Genomic DNA, 20393 nt, shown 5'->3' with positions numbered 1-20393 from the left:
TGTTGTTTATTGATTTTAATACCATGTATTGTTACTATTTGTTGCTGTCTAAATAAAAGGGAAATTTATGATTTAAATGCTATAAGTTGTTGCTATTTCTGCTGTTGAATGTTGGATTTCGATTTGTTCGAATGCTAGATTTTCAACATTTCATCTTCGGGATTAATGTTTAACATTTAGGTTGTCAATGTGCCTTAATCTCTTGCATTATCAATGCATTTAAGTTGTTCAAAGACAGACATATTAATTATGATTTTTTTTGCCGGTTAAGTGCTTGCGCACTTGATGTAATAACCTGTCCAATTTAATGTTATACATAATACTCTTGTATAAACAAGACAGTCCATTTTGTGCAAAATGGGGTGGTCTGAATAAATGTATTAAAATGTTGTTCAAAAATTTCATGTTTAATTATTATCTGAAAATAAATATTAAATCTGCTATTTTTAGGAATAAATATTAAGTTGTTGTTCAGAAGTGTCTAATTAGGAAACTATCAAATTAATGCATTAAATAGTTAATCGAATTATATCCTTGGTTGTTGTCTGAATTGATGTCTTAACGGTTAGAATGTGTATTATATATATATATATATATGAAATGTGACATTATGAGATGAATCAATAAGTGATTGGAATTTAAATTGATAGCATGGAAATGTTATATATGGAGATATATAGTTGAATGATGAGAATGAAGTTGAATAATGTTGGTTAAATGTATGGAGTTAAATAAAATCTCGTGTTTACATGCTAGGTAAGTTTGTAGTCTTGAAACTCGAACGTCATTTACTTAATTTAATTAGTTAATTGTTAATTATTATTTATGTTTTTATTTGTGTTTGGTTAAGCTCTATTCAATGGATATTTACAAAATCATACATAGACAGAATGTGGCATTATGGAACAAATTAATGACTGATTAATAGATATTGAGTTGATTAATAGATAATTGAAGTGAATGTGATATTGAGTTATGAAATGTGATATTGAGATTATGAAAAGTAAAAATTATGGACTTGCAAATGAATAATTGAGGGCGCGACTTTCATTCAGTTTAATTTTAGTTTATATTTAAGTGAAATATATGAACCTAATTGCATAATATTAGATTATATTGATGTGTGTAATTGAAAACGAAAAGAACAAATTGATATTATGATACGAACTCACTTCGGTGATGATTCGAGTCGTTTATGTTGCCCGATCGTAAAATGGAGAAGTATCGTACTTTAGTTTAAGCAATGGATGGATTCGGCAAAGTAAGTGTTTTTTGGGAAACAAAAAAAAAGTTCAAAGGGCTAAAGGAATGATGGTGAAAATTGTTAACAAAGAAACAAAATAGTTAAGGTGTTGGATAGAATGGATAGATGAACTTAAGGACAAGAATGAACCAATACCATGTAGAGTACTGACCCGAGACTTATAAGTCGCTTAAGGTGGACTTTGACTCATTACCTAAAAAGGTAGGAACCAAAAGTATAAGTTTGGTAGAACGCCACACTCGGAATGAGTGATAAGTTTGAAAGAAACAAGGTAAACACCACTAGCAATGCTAGATAAGTCAGCTTGAGTCTTAAACAAAATAAGAGAGTTGAATAACTCACAAATGTTATAAACATTCATAAAAAATATCAAAAGTTTTTCTAACCAAAATAATGTCTTCTTACAATCTATTTATAGGCACTATTATGACTATTCAAGTGCCTATTTGTGACCTTTCACCTTCAGTAATTAACTAAGGTTTTTACAAGCTTTAATTTTGTTTTTAAGTCATGTAGGGAAGCCAATAGTCATGTCTCTTCACTTGATTCTGGTGTAGATGAAAAGGAGTGTCTCTTCACTTTATAATTGACTTAATGAACTCTTAATGTGCTATTTGGTGTCCCTTCATCTCCCTTAAACTAAATGTAAAAAGACTTGTGCATTCATCTCTTTAATTGACACCATAACTAACTTTGAGTGCATGAAACTGATCAGACTTGAAGAGTCACTCTTGGTCCATTTGAACAGCCACCATAATGAGCTTTGAAGGCTTGAAAAAAGTCCAAAACTTGAAGAGCCAAATTTAGCCATATGAATAGTCACCTACAAGGTAGATATAAATACTCATACACAAATTTATTAATGAACATGCAGCTCAAATCACCTTATTTAAAATGAAGATAAACACACTTTAATTTATGTAGTGAAAAGTAACAACCAATTTAAATAATATACTTATATAAACAAACTCAAACATATTTAACAACTAAGATGCTTAAATGCATGGTTTAAGATATAAACTAAATGAACAAATGAATTACTTAATGCATGATTTAATTTGATGATACAAACATTAACTAATATGGGAGTTACATAATGCATGTCATAATTTATGATGCAAACTTAACTTACAGGAGAGTTACATAATGCATGACTTTATTAAATGCAGAACACATATTAATAATGTTCAAACTATGACATAATTAAAGATTCATATTAATGATGTTCAAACTATGACATAATTAAAGACACAAACTAAAATAACTAAAGTAACTAAAATAAATGAATCAACGTCCTTATTTTCCAGCAGTCAAATTAACAAACTGAAATTAAAAACTTCATTTTGCTCTTGGGCCCCTCGAGTTTAGCCTAATCTCGGTGTCAATAAGTTGGGTCGTAACATGATGAGACCGGGTTCGCATCATAGTACGTTGATCATTGATTGAGAAACTCGGAGCCATTATTGCAAATTAGCTTTGTAAATTCATTAATATGAACTCAATTATATTTCTAAGTGTTTATGAATATTAAAGTTTAAATGATGAAAATTTTTTGATATTAAATTGATTATTGATAGAACAAGAATTGTAAAAAATAATGATAATTTCTGATATCAATGGAGATAGGTTGCATTCTGATGATAAGACCATAATTGGATTATGGCACTATGGACGTAAGACCATGGTTGGACCATGGCAGTGTTTATATGTAAGACCATAGCTGAGCTATGACATTCTAATGATAAGACCATAACTGGGTTATGGTACTACGAATGTAAGACCATGGTAGGGCCATGGCAATGCATATATAAAATCATAGTTGGACTATGGCATAAAGGAAACGTGTACCAGGGTTTCAATCGTCTTCACATTTTTCATCAATTATAGAAAAGGGATGGTTTCGACCTTTGTTTAACACACTTTATGTGAGCTCTGGTAAGGGTTACAATTGACTTCACTATGACAAATATGGAAATGTATGATGTGTCCATGACTAAAGTATGAATATTCTTGAATATGAAAGGTATGATTTAAGAAATGCTATGTTTATGTACTATATCTTACCATGTGATGATATCGCTAAGTTATGTGTTTAATCATTAGCTTGTGGCTATGGTTAGTGTTTAATATGCACCAAGACATGTGTGCATGAAAAAAATTGAAATGATGATATCTTGTAATTGTATGTTTTGATAGTAGTATGATGATATAATTCAATTTGAGCATTCATGTAAAATATCATGTCTTAAAATGTTTGGACCATAGAAATATCACTGAGTTTTACTCAGCGTATGATTTTGTTTCCCGTGTGCAAGTTAGGTACTCTCTTTCGATCGCCGACTCAACATCCAAAAACAACAATCCCAATCTCAAAAATGATGATGTTTAATTTTGTAATGGCATGTACCTATGATGTCTTTGGTTGTTAGTTGTTTTGTGAATGGGATGTAAATTGAGTTATTAGAATATGCTTATGATTACTTATGAATTGGTTGTTAAATGCTTTGATTGGTTGGAAAATATTTCGTAACCCTATTCCGACGACGGATACGAGTTTGGGGTGTTACAGTGGAAGGTCGGTCAAGATTTTATCTTTCTTTTAAATACTACTTTAGGATTTTCGGTAAATTATGATAGTGAGACTTTGGAAGATTATATACTTAACTAATCTTTGTGATGAATATTATGCGATGTATGGTTTAATGTCATATGTGTTATATGTATGGTATTTGAGTATCAATTATGTGAATTCCTAAACTTGGACTAGACATCTAAGCCGAGTTTAGGGCGTTACATCCTTATCCACTCGTTAATTTCCCCTAAGAGATTTAGCCACTCATATTATTATTCATAATTTTGATCTCAATTAAATAAAACATGTAAAGAACACAATTAAATCGAAAGAGAAAAGAGATTAGAATAATCCTGAAATCGATGTCGAGTAGATCACGAAGTAACAAATCCCTCAATTGGAATAATTAACTATCACCATTCAAAAAGAAGAAATAAACTAAAATACATTAGTAATCTAAAAGAATTCTTGGATCAAAATTGATTCTAAGAGGAAAAACAAAGATCTTAGAAAAGTCGAAATAAAACCAAATCTAATCCTACTCCTAAACTATTAAGGTTTTTGAATGCGTTTAAAATGACTTAGTTACATCAAACCACTAAGGTCTTTTTTATAGGAGTGTTGGCAGCCCGAATTAGGTATTCGGCACGTCCTAGGCCTTTGTATAAAGTTGATTATGCAGACGAAAATATGTTAGAAAATCATGTTTGGAAACATAGTGAAAAATAAATTTAGGGAAAAACTAAAATTAAAAAAAAATTCCAAAATAAGAACTTGGTTGTGATATCTAAAGTAATAAACACTTAATCAAAATTGTACATTTTCGATTCATCTAGGATGAATGCTTCGATCGAGTAGTCATCTCCATTATCGTCAAGCTCATGTTTGCCGAGTGTCGGCTCACTTCGAATCAGAAAAATGTTCACAAAAATTACTAGTAGAGTAATTTCATAATTTCTCTAAACTTTTGGGCCAAATTGTAAATAAAAAATATCTTTAGAATTTTTTTGAAATAATCTCTTGAGAGAATTTTCTCTCCACAAATTTCTCTTGAACTCAGGTGTGTGTAAAATAATGATCCAATTAAATTTAATATTAAACCTTATTAAATTAATAGAATATTTATCTACAAGATAATCATTAAATTTAATTTAATATTAAGACAATCACTTTAATATTAAATTAATAAAATACTATTAAGATAAATATCAAATTAAATTTAATATTAAATATATTAAAATAATATTATTTTTAGGATACTTAATCTAAAATTAAATTCTTTGATAGAGTCCTAATAGGAGTGTAAATAATAATATTTTAAAAATACTTAATTTAAAATCAAATTCTTTGGTAGAGTCTCGATAGAAGTGTAACTCTTTTATTGCTCAACCACTAAAGACCCAACACCCTGTCCATTTGTTGACCACCTGAATGTTGTCGTCACAGTCGTCGACACCCCGAGCTGGTTTGGTTGTTGTTGGTTCGGTTCGAGCCAGTGATGGCCCAACCGATCTGGTCTAGCCATTGGTTGGACCGCGGCCCGATTTCACATACAAAGTTCGGTTTGACTAGTTTTTGGGGTCTTAGTCTCGGTTTTGGGCCAGGTCTAATTTACTATGCCAGGCCTAATTTACTATCTTAGGTCCAATTTTCAAGTTCAATTATCCATTGAGCTAATTGTTTGGCTTGAAGATTAATTTCTAAAAATATTATATTAATTGTAATTAATTTTAATTAATTTAATTTTACTTTATCAAAATTAATTTTCCTAAAAATCACTTAAATTTTCCAAATTAATTTTTTAAGAAGATTATTTAATCAAATTCTCTAGTTGAATAGTTCTTCGACCGCCCAATTTAATTTCACATTGAACAAATCAACTCAATTAAATTATTTTCAAAGTCGTAGAATTTTCTTCTGATTCAAATGCAGTCCGATTGAGCTTTTGTTGAGTTAGCGTAGGGAGCAATCAAACATATACAATTAGGTTTTAGTAACTGCAATTATGTCTAGAAGCATCGTTCCGATAATTCACAATTACTTAATTATGGAGTCAATCCACAAGAAGTACCATGATTGAAAACTCTTTATTGTATATTCTTTATGAAAGCAATTCATCCAACTACTTTATCTAATGACCTCGTCATGTGTGTGTTACACTCATATGATATTTGTTTCTTTTTTAGTTAAATTCGTTCACTCAATACAATCTTATTTTATCTCATTACCACAATTGTGTCTTCTTAATGATTAATATGATCACTGTCAACAAATGATTGTGATAAATTGCCCGTTTGAGAATAAGCAACTTGTAGTCACGTTCCATATTTATCAATCAACACAATGCCAATGAGAGGATATCACTAACTCTTTAATTGAGCTATGAATTTCACTGTTGCTAATAAAGCCATGCTATACACAAGTCATGTACCTAACATACTAACTATCAGTGTAACAGCTTGATTTCAGTGGTGTCGAAAATAATGGTTTTAGGACCATAAATTTGATGAGTAAGTTCATAATAATTAGTATTTAAATTATATGATTTAATTATAATTTTATACTGAATTTTGATTTGAAGAATTTTAGCTAATCGAATAAAAAGTTAAGTGGTTTTCTGAAAGTCAAATGGTTTCGAAAAATAGGGTATTGGGACATTGCTTCTGTAACATAAATATTTATGGATTTATTATTTTAATATGTGAAGGTTCAGTTAAAAAATTTTAATGTTTGGATAGTTAATTAATTAAAAATGACTAAATCGTAAAAGATGTAAAATCTATTTGCTATTAAATTTCAATGATTAAATGACTTAATTAACATGATTGGAAGGATTTAAATGTCAATTTAGCCATATTTATTTAACAGATAAGTTAGGAATTCTTTTTAAGTTGTGACATCTTCTTCAATTCTTTCTTCCACAAGTCGAAACCATAATAAATTAAAAGAAACCATAGCTTTTCTTCAAGCTTGATGTTCGGACATTGCATGTAAGTCTTCGAGTTATCGATTTTTCGTAAATTTTATATTTTTGATATTGTTGTAGCTTAATCTAGTTAATCTACGGACTATTTTGTGAAACTATTAAAAGTTTTAGATTATGTCATTGATGAGTTTGAGGTGTTTTTGAAGGTTGATGTTAGATTACTAAGTTTGGTAGTAAAATAGGACTATTTTGTAAAATGATTAATTTTTAGTTAAATGACTGATGTGTTAAAATATTAAAGTTGACATGAAATTCTTGTGAATTTTGAATAATTATGGGTTGTATTGGTTTAAAAGAAAATTCATCTAGCCTGAAAATGAGTGAAATTGTGATAATTTGAAAGTTTCGGATTTAGGGACTAAATTGAAAGAAAGGAAAAAGTTTAGGGAAAATTGTAAATATTAAAATTTAAGGGCATATACATAGAAATAAGTTTGATGATATATTTGAGTTTGATATATTAAATTTAATCATTATATAGATCAAGAATTGAATTGTATAGTGGTTAACAGGGGAATAGTGAAAATTATAGATTAGTCCCTACGAGTAAACTGAAAACATAATCTAGGTAAGTTCATAGTATAAAAATATGCATGTGTATTTATTAATAGCTTGTATTAGTATATATGTGGTTAATTGTATTTAATGTGAAATTTTGTTATTGAGTTGTAAAAATTGAAATATTGCAATTAAGTACAATTGAGAAATAAACATTTTATAGTTGATGAATATTGTGAATAAGTGATATGGAAATGAATATATTGGAAATTAAAGCAAGTGTTTGGAAATTATGGAAGTGCCTCTAATTGATTAATTGATTAATGTTATAAATTTAATTATAATGTCCAGTTGAATGTAGTAAACAGTTAGGATACGATTGGCATGCCAATAGGGTCAATATGCGCGCTTGACAAGATTGCACTTTGGTGTCTTTATTAGCATCTCGATGCTCTCTAGTGTGATTTAGGAAACCCAAGTATCCGAGTTAGATTGCTATAGTTTAACGGGCCATGAAATTATATGAATGTGGAATAAGTTAATTGTTAAATTGAGTCTATACTTATTGACATATGGTATGGCCAATTTGGCAGATAACCTATGATTATAGACATGTTTGATTTGCCATTGGTATGTGGTTTGGTATTTGGAAGTATTGTACTTGATTGAATAACATATATATGATGGTGATCTTAGGTGAATTGCTTAATGTATATGCATAAAATTATGGTGTCAATGAGGACACATTAGTTAGGCACATAAGTTGTATGATTTTGGCATGTTTTAGGTGTGTTATATGTGTTTTTGAATATGTGATTGCGGTTGGAAATGGTGGCTTGGTGTCTAAGTAATGGTGGTTGTTTTGGCTTAAAAATGAAGTCATTTTATAGCACACGATCGTGTGCCAGACACTGCCTTCTCACACAGCCACGTGCCTTATTAATTTTAGGTACAAGATTGTTCACATGGCTTCAGAGAGTTACACGACTTGGTGACACGGCCATGTGACTTTATTTTGAATACACACAGTTTGGCACACGGCCAGTGACACAACCATGTGACCCTAAGAGACATGGGCATAGTTTGTTACACAGTTTGGCCACACTACCATGTCCTTGAGCCATACGGCTTGGGTTCTGTCACACGGCCTGACTATACGGCCATGTGATCCCAATTTTTAAGATTTTTCATGTTTTTTTGTTTTGATTCATATTGATCCCTGGTTGTTTCCAAAGTCATTTTTAGGTTTCATATGCTCGATATAAGACTTGTAAATGTATGTGTATTATTCATGATGTTAGATTTTGATTTTGATTTGTAATTTATTAAATGAATAATTTCAAAGATGTTAATTGTTCTGGTATGTACCGTAATACTCCATAACCCTAATTTGGCGACGGGGATGAGTTAGGGGTGTTACAATTGGCTCGATCATCATTGAAGCATAAATGTTTAAGATATTATCTATCTTGAATTGCTAATGAATGTTGTGATTATTTCTTGTTCATATACGAACTTACTAAGCTTATAGCTTACTTTGTTTAAATTGTTTCTATGTTTTATAGTTCAACGAAGCTAGCTCGGATCCGAGAATATTTAGAGACCTCTTCGTATTATCGATCATCTATTTTGGTACTTTTGAAATCATGTATATATGGTATACGACATGTATAGGCTTGTGTCAATTTGGTTTGTTTAATGGATGTGTATTTTGGCCATTTGTGTTTGTATCAGATGATAAACTGGATGATGTTTTATGAATGTGAAATGGTTTTATTTTAATGTTGGGTAATAGCCCTATATTGAATGAATGTGGTTAAAGTGATTATGTATATTTGGACTGGTTTAGTTAAATGAAATATACATGTGAATTATGCTTAGTAAAGCAAGTTAAGTTGTTTGGTATTTGAATAGCTAAATGAAATGGAATTTGGTTGAAATGGATATGGCATGATTATGTATTGGTTGATGACTTTTGGCTGCATAATTATGTCTTAAAATGTTACCATATGAGCTTGTGTAGGTATGTGCAAAAAGGGTGGCAAATTGGCTTTGCAAATTGCCTATTTTTGTCCACACGTGCAGAGACATGGGCATGTGTCTCAGCTGTGTGGGACACACGGTCATGCTACATGGCCGTGTGTCCTCTGGTGTTGAAATTGAATTGAAGTCAATATGCTCCACACGGTCTCACACACAGGCGTGTGACTGGCCGTGTGGTATAAGTCAATATACCCCCTAAATGGCACACGGCCTAGCACATGGGCATGTGTGGCCATTTCGAAAGGCACACAGGCTAGACGCACGGGTGTGTGGTTGGCCGTGTGACCCAAGCCAGTATACTCTCTAGTTTTCACACGGCCTGGCATACGAGCTTGTCCTCGGCTATGTGATGCAAACCAGTATGTATGCCCTATTTTCACATGGCCTAAGACACGGGCGTGTGATCCTTGTATAGATGAAAAATTTATAAGTTTTTCAAAACTTTCGTATGTTAACCATTTAGTCCCAAACCACTTCAAAGTATGATTAAGGCGTTGTAGGCCTTTATAAGGGACAATATGATTGAAACTGAATAATGTATGAGATTAAATGCTATATGTTATGTATTGATCGGTAATACCTCATAACCGTATTCCGATGACAGATATGGGTTAGGGGTGTTACTTTTTATTGATATCAGAGCTACAATTTAGTCAATTATAGGACTAACGTAGCGTGTGTGAGAGTCTAGCTATACATGCCATATATACTCTACGATAGTGTGTTGATTCCTGACAGCTTAAATTGTGTTTTTGTATAGTAATGGATCCCGAATGAGCTATAGCGGATGATGTAGAGAGTAATGTGCCAGCTCCCACTCAAGGGACATCGCCTATTGAATCTAGACCCATGTCGAGTAGTCACGGAGGTGAGGCAAAAGAGGCATTTTTCCAGATGATGAACGGATGGTTCACGTAATACATTCGTACTAATCCGGCTACTCAACAACCTCCAACCCCACCTATACCTCAGCAAATCCCCGTTGTTCCTCAAGTTATAGATCCTTTACGGTTGAACAAGTTGCCAGTGGATAAAATTCGTAAACATGGGGCTAAAAAGTTTCGGGCTACTGTTGATGATGATGCTGAGCAAGTCGAGTTTTGGCTCGAAAATACGATTTGAGTATTCGACGAATTGTCTTGTACTCTTGAGGAATGTATTAAATGTGCTGTATCTTTGTTAAGAGACACTGTAACACACCTAACCCGTATCCGTCGCGACTAGGGTTAAGAGGTATTACCGGATATATCCATATTACCGGATATATCGAAACATTTCATAAACAAATTCATAATAAAAAATCAAACATCGACATATCATAATCAAATATCACTATTAAGTCCCTTTCTTAGGTCATCGAGACCTTAAGCATGCATTAGAAAGGGGTCGGGACTAAACTGAGCTCATACTAAATTTTCCCAAAACTTAAACATTTTTCAAAGTTGTATAGGTCAGACGCCCGTGTGAATAGGCCGTGTGCCTCACATGGCTTTAGACATGCCCGTGTGTCTAGGCCGTTTCAAAACAAGGCATACATACTGATTTGTCCACACGGCCACAAGACACACCCATTTGCCAGGCCGTGTGAAAATTAGGGAGGCTACTGACTTGGCCATACGGTTGACCACATGCCCGTGTGTCTAGCCCGTAGTCGAAACTGATTTGGCCACACGGCCTAGCACACACCTGTGTGTGCGACCGTGTGGTCTACCCAGACTCATTTCAAAATGACCCTCAAGCAACACGGTTGAGACACACGCCCGTGTCTCTGCTCGTGTGGGCAAAAATAGGCCATTTGCAAGGCTGAATTGCCACCCATTAAGGGTCCTCCCTACAAGCATCAAATAGGCATCATTTTTTCAACCAATTTCAAACCCAAAACAGACATCATTCGTATCATATATTCATCAACCTATTTTATTCATAATTCACAAATCAAAACATAACATTCATAAGCCAAAGACATACCAAAACATATGATTTGTAACATCAATTTACCTCATTCATTCTCATGCCAAATTTTTACCAAATCCACAATCAAACATATACCAATAACTTACCAAATTGACCATTTCTCTTGGCCAACCAAAAACACCTCATAATAGCAATATTGCATCACATATCATATACCAAATTCAAACCATATTCTAGCCATATCACATGGCATGATATATACATTACAAAACATAATCAAAGTACTTCTAGCCTATACATGTCATACTTTAATATTCATATTTTCAAAAGGTACCAAAAAGAAGTTCGATTGTGTGGTGATGATCCTTGACGATCCCCGAGCTTTCAGTAGCTTCGATATCTATAAAACATATGATAAACACACAAAGTAAGCTTTCCAAAGCTTAGTAAGCTATATACAAATAAACTTAACTTTATAAACATATAAACATCATCAAACATATATTCCATAGCCAAATATTATCATCAATCACATGGTTCATATACACTATACATTTCCCAATTCATTTTATACATATAGCATATTTTCTCATACTTATATCATATGTTCACAAATGTATATGTACTTACCTTTCATTCTCAAACATAATATACAATTCAAACGTACCTGAATTAGATACACATTCACATAGCCATTCATTTTCTCAAAATGCCAGTTGAACCGTTCAGAATCATAAGGATACGCGGATAACTCAGAAAGCTCGTACAATGCCAACGTCCCCGACGTGGTCGTACATATAATCAAATATTGATGCCTCTGTTCTAGACAGGGTCTTACACAAAAACAAATACGATGCCAATGTCCCAGACATGGTCTTACACGTAAACCATAAGTCGATGCCAACGTCCCAGGCGTGGTTTTACACGATAACACATATCGGATCCTATGTCATGACATGTGTATCCTAACTATTCCTATGGTTCGTATGGGGCATTTCGGATGTCGAAACTTTGTCGATACTTTCTCGGATGTCTCATATTTCTCAACTCATATAATCATTCATCATATTTCAAAAGCATATAATCGATAGTAATTCAATTCAAAACACATTTATTTCTATATCGACTTACCTTGTACGGATTCGAACGAACGAAATCGACTATTCGATGACTTTTGACTTTTCCCAATTTAATTCTATTTTCTTTGGTTCTTAATCTATATAAATTAAAATTTTCACCAAATCATTCAAATCAATCCAAAAATACATATTTAGGGCATTTTACAAATTAGCCCTCACATTTTGACACTTTAGTCTTTAATTCACAAAATCACAAAATACACATAATTTCTTTGCACACATGCCTAGCCAAATTTTCATAATGTTCATATAAGCCCACATATTTCATTTATTTCTCATTTTAGTCCCTCAATTTACAAATTTCATAATTTAGCCCAAATTATTCAAATTCATCAAAAATTCAAAGACAAACCTTAGTAATCTAACACATATCTTTAATTTACTATCATCAAATTTCATAAAGCTCACATTATCAACAATGGCATAACCCAAAATCATTAAAAAAAATTAGAAATTAGGATATGGGCTTGATGGATTACTAAGCAACGATTACAAAAACATAAAAATTATCAAAAACCGATCAAAATTCATACCTTAATTAAGCCTTGTGTGTTTCGAAACCCTAAACTCCTTTTTCTTCTTCTTTTTCTTTAAATTTTGGTGGTAATGGTGATAATATGAACTTATTTTCATGTTTGTTTTATTTAATACATAATAATTCTTCATTTACAAATTTGCCCTTTATAAATTAACATATAATTCATGTTAATTAAGCCCAAAAATGTCCTCTCAAACTTAAAATGGTCTATTTACAACATAAGGACCTCAAAATTAAAGAGACATAGCAATTAAGCACATTAACAAATAGAAGTCCACTTTTACATTTTACGTAACTAGGTCCTTTTCACAAATTAAACACATAAATGATTGAATTTTCATACGAAACTTTCACACATGCTAATTCTCATATTATAAACACATAAAATAATATCAAAATATTTTTTTGACTTTAATTTGTGGTCTCAAAACCATTATTCCGACTAGGGTCTAAACCAGACTGTTATAGACACTACATATCAATGGTGGAATACCTTGGTGTCTGTAGTACTAAGGAAACGAGTGACCTGGGAGTTCTTTTAGATGGAGTTTTGAAAGAAACATATAAGTCAGCGATTCCTTAATCAAAAGCATAAAGAGTTCTTAGAGTTAAAACAAGGCTACATGACTGTCACCGAATATGAGAGAGAGTTCGTACGGTTAAGCAAGTATGCTCGTGAGTATGTGTCTACTGAGGAGATTATGTGTAAACAGTTTGTTGACAGGTTGGAAAAAGATATAAAACTATTAGTTGGAATTTTAGAGTTGAAAGAATTTGTAGTTCTGGTTGAAAGGACTTATAGAGCCGAGGATCTTAGCAAAGAAAAGAGAAAAGCAAATTCAGAAGCTAGAGACTCGAGAAAAATATCAATAGGTAAGCCGTATCACTCTTCATCAAAGAAATCTTGAGATTTGTTTAGCCGATCAAATACACTAGTGTAATACTCTTGTAGAGATTGTGGGAAGCAAATTACGAGTTTAAAAACTCTAGTTGTGTCAGTGGCAAGTGTGGATAATGTTAGATCAAATAAAACTGATCAAATAAAACTGAATGTGAAAGATATGGAAAATGACATTTTGGAGAATGTAAATTGAATGATAAAGCCTGTTTTAGATGTGGCTTGCTGAACATTTCATTTGGGATTGTCCTGAGATAGATGAGAAAGATAAGTCTTAGAATGTAAGACCGAGCAACCCTACTGTGAGAGGAAGACCATTCCGTAATATTGGAAATGTGAGTGGTGGTAGAGGAGCGACATGAGATACTATAGCGAGATCCGATGCTAGAGCACCTGCCAGAGCCTACGCTATTCGCGCTCTTGAAGAAGCGTCATCTCCAGATGTTATCACTGGTGCTTTCACTCTCTATGATACTAATATGATTGCATTGATAGATCTATGATCAACTCATTCTTATATATGTATGAATTTAGTATCCAGTAAGACTTTGCCTATAGAGTCTACCGAATTTGTGATTAGAGTATCGAACCCCTTAGGCAAATGTGTTTTGGTTGACAAAGTCTACAAGAATTGTCCATTAATGCTTCGGGATTTCTGTTTTTCAGCTAATCTGATGTTATTCCCATCTGATGAATTTGATGTGATTTTGGGCATGGATTGGTTAGCAATGCATGATGCTATGATGGATTGTAGACAAAAGACAATAGAACTGAAATGCCAGAATAATGAGACTATTAGAATTTAATCTGATGATCTGAATAGTTTTCCAGTTGTGATCTCGTCTATGTTAGTTTAGAGATATGTGAGACATGGGTGTGAATCTTATCTTGCTTATGTATTTGATACGAAAGTGACAGAAAGAAAGATTGAATCAATACCAGTTGTATGTGAGTATCTAGATGTGTTCTGAAGAATTACGGGTTTACCACCTATCAGAGAGGTTGAGTTTGGTATTGAATTAGTACTGAGAACTACGCCAATATCGATAGCTCCATACAGAATGACACCGACAGGGTTAAAATAATTGAAAGCTCAGTTGCAAGAATTGAGGATAGAGGTTTTGCTAGACCGAGTTTCTCTCCCTAGGGTGCACTGATGTTATTTGTGAAAAAGAAAGATGGCACAATGCGAATGTGTATCGATTATCAGTAACTCAACAAAGTGGCGATCAAGAACAAATATCCTTTACCACGAATAGATGATTTATTTGATCAGTTAAAAGGGGCAACAGTGTTTTAAAAAATTGATTTGAGATCGGGATATTATCAGTTGCGAGTTAAAAACTTCGATGTGCCAAATACTACTTTTAGAACGAGGTACGGACACTACGAATTTCTTGTTATGCCTTTCAGACTAACAAATGCACCTGTTGTTTTTATAGACCCGATGAATCAGATTTTCAGGCCGTATTTAGATCGATTCGTAGTTGTGTTTATTGATGACATTTTGATCTATTCTCATGATGAATCTAAACATGCCGAGCATTTGAGAATCATGTTACAAACTTTAAGAGATAAACAATTGTTTGCAAAGTTCAGCAAATTTGAGTTTTGGCTACGAGAGGTTAGTTTTCTGGCACATATAGTTGCAGCCGTGGGTATTCGAGTTGACCCGAACAAAATATCTGCGATTATAGATTGGAAGCCTCCGAGAAATATATCCAAAGTCCATAGTTTTTTAGGACTAGTCGGCTATTATAGATGATTTGTGAAAGGCTTTTCGATGATTGCGACCCCGATGACACGATTGTTTCAAAAAGATGTTAAATTTGAGTGGTCAGAAAAGTGCCAACAGAGCTTCGAGCAGTTGAAAGCATTATTGACAGAGGCAGCAGTGTTAGTTCAGCCCGAGTCGGGTAAAGAATTTTTAGTTTTCAGTGATGCATTGTTAAATGGTCTGGGTTGTGTTTTGATGCAGGAAGGAAAAGTTGTAGCATATGCTTCGAGACAATTGAAGCCACTCAAAAAGAACTATCTGACACATGATCTAGAGTTAACCGGGATAGTGTTCGCATTGAAAATTTGGCGTCATTATTTGTTTGGCGAGAAATTCCATATTTATACCGATCATAAAAGCTTGAAATATTTGATGACTCAGAAAGACTTGAATTTGCGGCAGCGGAGATGGTTAGAATTACTAAAAGACTATGAATTAGTGATTGACTATCATTCGAGGAAAGCAGATGCAGTCGCTGATGCTTTGAGCCGAAAGTCCTTACTTGCTTTACGAGCTTTAAACAAACAATTAGCTTTGTCTGACGACAGTTCGGTAGTAGCTAAGTTGAAAGCAAGACCGTTATTTCTACAACAGATTTGTGAAGCTCAAAAGTTTGATAATGAATTGCAAGTAAAACGAGCTCAGTATGAGTCGACTCCTAATTCAGAGTTTCGATTAGGATTTGATGACTGTTTGATGTTTCGTGATAGAATTTGTGTATCGAAAAATTCTGAGCTCATTCAAAATATTCTAAACGAAGCACACTGTAGTTTTTTATCAGCACACCCGGAAAGCACGAAAATGTATAACAATTTGAAACAGTTTTATTGGTGGCACGGTATGAAACGTGATATCTCAGAATTTGTTTTGAAATGTTTGATTTGTTAGCAAGTCAAAGCTGAGCATCAAGTGCCGTCAGGTTTATTACAGCCTATTATGATTCCTGGGTGGAAATAGGATAGAGTAACAATGGATTTTGTATCGGGTTTACCCTTATCTCTGAGAAAGAAAGATGCGATATGGGTCGTTGTTGACAGATTGACGAAATCGACTCATTTCATTCCTGTACTTATGGATTACATACTTGATAAATTAGCTGAGTTGTATATCTCAAATATTGTTCATTTGCACGGAGTACCACTATCTATTGTTTCGGATAGGGATCTGAGATTCACTTTGCGATTTTGGAAGAAATTACAAGAAGCTTTAGGTACAAAGCTGCATTTTAGCACTGCATTTCACTCTCAAACGGACGGTCAATCTGAGCGAGTTATTTAGATATTTGAGGATATGTTCTGATGTTGCATTCTTTAGTTTGAAGGTAGCTGGGAGAAATATCTACCACTGATTGAATTTTCTTATAAAATAGCTTCCAATCGAGTATAAATATGGCACCATACGAAGCTTTATACAGTCGTAAATGTCGAACACTGTTGTACTAGGCTGAGCTGAGCGAGAATAAGATTCACGGGGTTGATCTGATCAGAGAGACTGAAGAAAAAGTTAAAGTAATTCGCGATAGTCTGAAAGTAGCTTCGGATCGACAGAAATCGTACTAGACTTGAAAAGGAAAGAAATTGAGTTCCAGGTCGGGGATAAAGTGTTCTTGAAAGTGTTACCGTGGAAAAAGATATTGCGGTTTGGCCAGAAAGGGAAATTGAGTCTGCGATTTATCAGACCATATGAGATTATCGAGCGAATTGGGCCAGTAGCATATCCACTATCTTTGCCATCTGGGTTAGAGAAAATACATAATGTGTTTCATGTGTCGATACTACGAAGATATCGATCAGACCCTTCACATGTCATTTCCCCGATCGAGGTTGAAATTTAACCAGATATGTCATATGCTAAAGAACTGATTTGAATTTTAGCCAGTGAGATGAAAGAGATAAGAAATAAGAAAATTGCATTAGTGAAAGTATTATGGCATCGACATGGGGTTGAAGAAGCTATATGGGAATCCAAAGATGCTACGAGAAAGCAATACCCGAACCTATGATTTCTTTGGTGTTTAATGTTGAAATATGAAAGCTTGATGATAGTTATATATGTTTTGTAAAGTAATTTTTGACAAAAATGTTAAAAAGGGATTAAATTGTGAAATATGTAAATTGAGGGGTTGAAATGAAAAATAAGTGAAAGTTATGAGCTGCTAGGGACTTATATGTAATTCGGCTAAGCTTGGGTCTAGTGAAATTATGTGCATTTTGTGTATTTGTGAAATGGGGATTAAATTGATTAAATGTGTAAGTTTAGGGGCTAATGTGTAAAAATGCCCAAAAGTGTACTTTTGGACTAAATTGAAAGAATATGTGATTGAACAAGTTAATTTTGAATTCATATAGATCAAGAAAGATAGAATTTGGATTTAAATCGGGAGAAAAACAAGGTTATTGAGTAGTCGATCCGATTCGTCAATTCCGTATATGGGGTAAATTCGTATGATTGAAATTGAATGTATATCTGTTTACTTGATGGATGAAATTGAGATAGTATATATTCTATTGGACAAATGTTGAGATATTAAATGAAATATACTAATTGAGTAAGGCAAGATGCCGATTAAGACCATAGTTGGGCTATGGTAATCGAATAATAAGACCATAACCAGGTTATGGCATGTGAATAAAAGACCACGACAGGGCTTGGCAAAGTATGTGTAAGAACATAGTTGGACTATGGCATCGAAAAATTGATGAAATTATATCGTAAGTAGTTGTAAACCGAAGTGGTTTGATAAAAGTGTTGATGAGAAATAGAAATGTCTCGGTACATGTATGTACAGAAAACTATTCGAGTATCGAACTAATGAAAGTTGAGAACTTAAGAACGATAAGATGGGTAAATTTTATGTTAGCTCATGAATTGATGTCTTAAATGTTTAAGATATTATCTTTCTTGAATTGCTAATGAATGTTGTGATTATTTCTTGTTCATATACGAACTTACTAAGCTTATAGCTTACTTTGTTTAAATTATTTCTATGTTTTATAATTCTACGAAGCTAGCTCAGATCCTGGAATCGTCAGAGACCTCATCGGACTATTGATCATCTATTTTGGTACTTTTGAAATAATGCATATATGGTATATGGCATGTATATTCTTGTGTCAATTTGGTTTGTTTAATGGATGTGTATTTTGGCCATTTGTGTTGGTATAAGATGATAAACTTGATGATGTTTTATGAATGTGAAATGGTTTTATTTTAATGTTGGGTAATAGCCCTATATTGAATGAATGTGGTTAAAGTGATTATGTATATTTGGGTTGGTTTAGTTAAATGAAATATACATGTGAATTATGCTTAGTAAAGCAAGTTAAGTTGTTTGGTATTTCAATAAGTAAATGAAATGGAATTTGGTTGAAATGGATATGGTATGATTATGTATTGGTTGATAACTTTTGGCTGCATAATTGTATCTTAAAATGTTACCATAAGAGCTTGTGTAGGTATGTCCAAAAAGGGTGGCAAATTGGCTTTGCAAATGGCCTATTTTTTTCCACACGGGCAGAGACACAGGCGTGTGTCTCAGCCGTGTACGACACACGATATGCTACAAGGTCGTGTGTCCTCTGGTGTTGAAATTGAATTGGAGTCAGTATGCTCCACATGGTCTCACACATGGGCGTGTGACTGACCGTGTAGTATAAGTCAGTATACCCCCTAAATGGCACATGGCCTAGCACATGGGCATGTGTGGCCATTTCAAAAGGCACACGGGCTAGACGCACGGGTGTGTGGTTGGCCGTGTGACCCATGTCAGTATACTCTCCAGTTTTCACATAGCCTGGCACACGGGCATGTCCTCAGCCGTGTGATGCAAATTAGTATGTATACCCTATTTTGACACGGCCTAAGACATAGGCGTGCCTGCTAGCCATGCGAAGCACACGGCCTGTTCACACAAGCGTGTGACCCTGTATAGATAAAAAATTTCTATGTTTTTTGAAACTTTTGTATGTTATCAGTTTAGTCCCAAACCGCTTCTAAAGTATGATTAAGGCCTCGTAGGCCCTTATAAGGGACAATATGATTGAAATTGAATGATGTATGAGATTAAATGCTATATGTTATGTATTGATCAGTAATACCTCGTAACCCTATTCGAGTAACGGATACAGGTTAGGGGTGTTATAGAATTCAACATAATATAATTCACAAATTTATGATAAAAATAATAGCCAAAATAAATGATAAACTTTACACATTTATGACACAAATTCATGTTTAAACATAATTAACAACTAAGATGCTTAAATGCATGGTTTAATTAATATGCAAACTAAATGATTTAATTAAGATGCAAACTAAATGAACAAATGAGTTTCTTAATGCTATACTTAATTTAAGAAGCAAACTTAACTATCATGAGAGTTATATAATGCATGACATAATTAAAACATGAACTTTATTAACATATGAGTTTTGAAATACATAACATAATTAAAATTCAAATTTTATTAACATGTGGGATGCTTTAATGCATGACTTCATTAAATGCTACTCACATAATGCAAGACATAATTTAAAGATTCAAACACATAATGCAAGTCATAATTAAATGTTAAACATATAACGCAAGACATAATTAAATAAGCAAGCTTATTAAATGAAATATAAATTTATTAAATTAATAAGTCCTTAAAAATGTTGGCCCAATAACCAATAAAGCCTGTGAGATGTTTCATTTTACACTTGGGCTTCTCGTGTTTAGGCCAGTCTCGACATCGTTGAACTGCATCGTAACATGATGTGGTC

The sequence above is a fragment of the Gossypium hirsutum genome, chromosome A02, assembly GCF_007990345.1.
Source record: "Gossypium hirsutum isolate 1008001.06 chromosome A02, Gossypium_hirsutum_v2.1, whole genome shotgun sequence".
Lineage (NCBI taxonomy): Eukaryota > Viridiplantae > Streptophyta > Magnoliopsida > Malvales > Malvaceae > Gossypium > Gossypium hirsutum.
This window is presented reverse-complemented; position numbering follows the sequence as displayed.